Raw genomic sequence first — 3,604 nt, forward strand, 5'->3', positions numbered from 1 at the left:
TTCAATGGATTCTTCACATGTGGCCACGGAAGCACCTTGAGTGTTCAAAAATTTGTAGGCTAAGGTAGACACTACCTTGGTCAAGTTAGTCACAAACTCTAGGGTGTTCCTTTGCATATCCGCTTGTCCTTGAAGTAGCAATGTGAGAGAGTCATCTATCGGGGCTTGGGGTTGATAAGAGGGTTCATTATTTTGGAGAGAGGGTTTATAGTAGGAAGGTGGTTCTTCTTGGTAAGGGTATGGAGATGGTGTGCATTGAGGTGGTTCTTGAGAGTAATTGTGTTGGAATGGTGGTGGTTCCATGTATGGTTCATATGGCTCATAAGGTGGTGGGTATGGTGGATAAGGATTGGGGTCATATCGAGGGTTTTGGTGATATGGGGCTTGTGAGTATGGTTGAGCATCATGTTGAGGATAAGATTCATAGGTATATGGTGGTGGTTGATTGTCATAAAAGGAGTCACCATAACCATTGAATTGACATGCATTAGGATGAGAATTATACCTATAAGTGTCCGGAGGTTGATGCCAATAGGAGTGATCAATTCCTTGAGGCTCCTCCCATCTTGGAGTGTTCCATCCTTGGTACATGTTAGCATTGAAGTTCACATTCCCTACAACACAATTAGAGCCAAACTCATAGCCAAAGTGAGAACTCATTATGGAAAAACGAAATAAAACTAACAAAAATTAAGAAACAAACAAAAGATAAACCTATTCACAATATTCACATATGTACAATAACCAATAACACAACACCATTGCAAATCCCCAGCAACGGCGCCATTTTGATGATTTGATTTTTGACGGTTTAGAATTTCACTAATGAAATCTCGTTGTAAAGTATAGTTTCTAAACCAAGCAATAATCCTTTCATGCAAAAATTTGTTTGTCACAAGTACAAACCCCTAAAATTAATAACCGAAGTATTTAAACCTCGGGTCGTTCTCCCTAGGAATTGTAATGAAGTGTTTTGTTATTGGTTTGAGTTATTTTGGGGTTTTGATAAGAGGCATGAAAGATAAATGGCAAGAAAATAAACTAACAACTATAAAAGACTCTTGGCAAGGTATGAGAACTAGAAGTCCTATCCTAATTATCCTTCTCAATTGTGATGAGAATTATTCATTGCTCCCACTTAGTTAACCCTTACTAGGTAAAGGAAAGTCAAGTGGATGAATCAATTTGATTCCTTAAGTCCTAATCAACTCCTAAAGGAAAGACTAGCTTTAGAGGTGTTCAAATCAATTAGCAACTTCTAATTATCAATCAACAAAGGAATTAGATAACTCAAGAGTCACTAATTACTCTACCTAGGCCAAGAGGAACAAAATCTACACTAAAATCCAACCAAGCATTTCATCAAACACTTGGAAGGCATAAAAGAAAAGCATAGTAAATTGATAACAAGAATAAAATCTAACAACAATTATTGCAAAGAATTAATCAACAACAATCAAGGAAATCACAATTATCATGAATTACCTCAAATTGCATTATCGAAAGGGAACAAAGGAACAACAATTTATCCAAAACAAAATGAAGAATTACAATTATGGAAGCACATAACTAGAAAGAAAGAGATGAGAAGATTGAGAATTGATGAAGGAAAATTGAATCAAAACATGAATTAAATCTAAATCTAAAAAGAGAGATTAACCTAAATCTAATCCTAATTCTAGAGAGAAGTGAGAGCTTCTCCCTCTAGAAACTACTTCTAAAACTCACTATCTATCTAATCCTCTCCTAATTAGTCTATGGATGTGAACTAATATCAATCCCCTTCAATCCTTGGCTCTTATATGCATTTTGGCGCCAAAGTTGGTTGCTGAAAACCTTCCAAAATCACCAGGCACGTGTTACATTAATGAGGTCATGTGCCACCATCGGCGCGTGAGCGCACGGTACGCGTGCGCGTCCTTGTCCTGTTTCGCAATGTGCGCGCGAGCGCCTTGTGCGCGTGCGCGTGTATGGCCTGGATCAATTCTTTGGCTTTTTGTGCTTCCCTCCACTTGTATGCTTCCTTCCTTGCTTCCTTCGATCCATGCCTAGCCTATTTCAACCTGAGATTACTAGCAAACACATCAAGGCATCTTATGGAATCAAAGAGAAACTAGAATTCATCAAAATAAGGCTCAAAAAGCATGTTTTTACACTTAAGCACGAATATGGGAGAGATAACAAAACCATGCTAATTCATAGGCTAAATGTGACAAAAGGTTATCAAGACACTCTAAATTTAATACAAAACAAACCGTCAAATTGGGGTTTGTCACTTAGCAACTTGCTCTTTAGTAATATCTTCATCCTCCTCAGAGGAAGAATATTCATCAGAGCTCATGAATGGCAGAAGTAGATCCAATGAAATCTCTATGGTCTCTAGATGAGCCTCAGATTCCTTAGGTTCCTCAAATGGGAACTCCTTTGTGTCCAGAGGACGTCCCATGAGGTCTTCCTCACTGGGATTCACGTCCTTCTCCTCCTTTCCAAGTTCGGCCACACCAAGTAAGGTTATAGCCTTTCACTCTCTTTTTGGATTCTCTTCTGTATTGCTTCAGAGAGTACTAGGAGGAGTTTCAGTGACTCTTTTACTCAGCTGGCCCACTTGTGCCTCTAAATTTCTAATGGAGGACCTTGTTTCATTCATGAAACTGAGAGTGGCCTTAGATAGATCAGAGACTATATTTGCTAAGCTAGATGGATTCTACTCAGAATTCTCTATCTGTTGCTGAGATGATGATGAAAAAGGCTTGCTATTGCTAAACCTATTTCTTCCACCATTATTAAAGCCTTGTTGAGGCTTTTGTTGATCCTTCCATGAGAAATTTGGATGATTTCTCCATGAGGGATTATAGGTGTTTCCGTAGGGTTCACCCATGTAATTCACCTCTGCCATTGCAGGGTTCTCAGGATCATAAGCTTCTTCTTCAGAAGATGCTTCTTTAGTACTGTTGGATGCATTTTGCAAACCATTCAGACTCTGAGAAATCATATTGACTTGCTGAGTCAACATTTTATTTTGAGCCAATATGGAATTCAGAGAATCAATTTCAAGAACTCCCTTCCTCTGAGGCATCCCATTACTCATAGGATTCCTTTCAGAGGTGTACATGAAATGGTTATTTGCAACCATTTCAATGAGTTCTTGAGCTTCTACAGGTATTTTTTTCAGGTGAATAGATCCACCTGCAGAATGGCCCAATGACATCTTAGACAATTTAGACAGACCATCATAGAATATATCCAGGATGGTCCATTTTGAGAGCATGTCAGAAGGACACTTTTTGGTCAGTTGCTTGTATCTTTCCCAAGCTTCATAGAGGGATTCACCTTCTTTCTGTCTAAAGGTTTGAACATCCATTCTAAGCTTGCTCAGCTTTTGAGGAGGAATGAACTTGGCTAAGAAAGCCGTGACCAGCTTATCCCAAGAGTTCAGGCTATCTTTAGGTTGAGAATCCAACCATGTTCTAGCTCTGTCTCTTACAGCAAAAGGGAAAAGCATAAGCTTATAGACCTTAGGATCAACTCTATTGGTCTTAATAGTATCATAAATCTGCAAGAATTTAGTTAAGAACTGAAAAGGATCTTCTGATGGAAGTCCATG

The 3,604-nt window shown here is 38.7% G+C and overlaps 1 non-coding gene across 1 annotated transcript; it reads left to right on the forward strand.

The window, feature by feature from the left end:
* The first annotated feature begins 3,266 nt into the window (after nucleotides 1-3,266).
* Nucleotides 3,267-3,370, forward strand: LOC127743988 (small nucleolar RNA R71). The gene has a single exon (XR_008005204.1). It is a non-coding gene; the product is annotated as a small nucleolar RNA R71 (small nucleolar RNA).
* Nucleotides 3,371-3,604: the final 234 nt, after the last annotated feature.

The sequence above is a fragment of the Arachis duranensis genome, unplaced genomic scaffold (assembly GCF_000817695.3).
Source record: "Arachis duranensis cultivar V14167 unplaced genomic scaffold, aradu.V14167.gnm2.J7QH unplaced_Scaffold_165934, whole genome shotgun sequence".
Classification (NCBI taxonomy): domain Eukaryota; kingdom Viridiplantae; phylum Streptophyta; class Magnoliopsida; order Fabales; family Fabaceae; genus Arachis; species Arachis duranensis.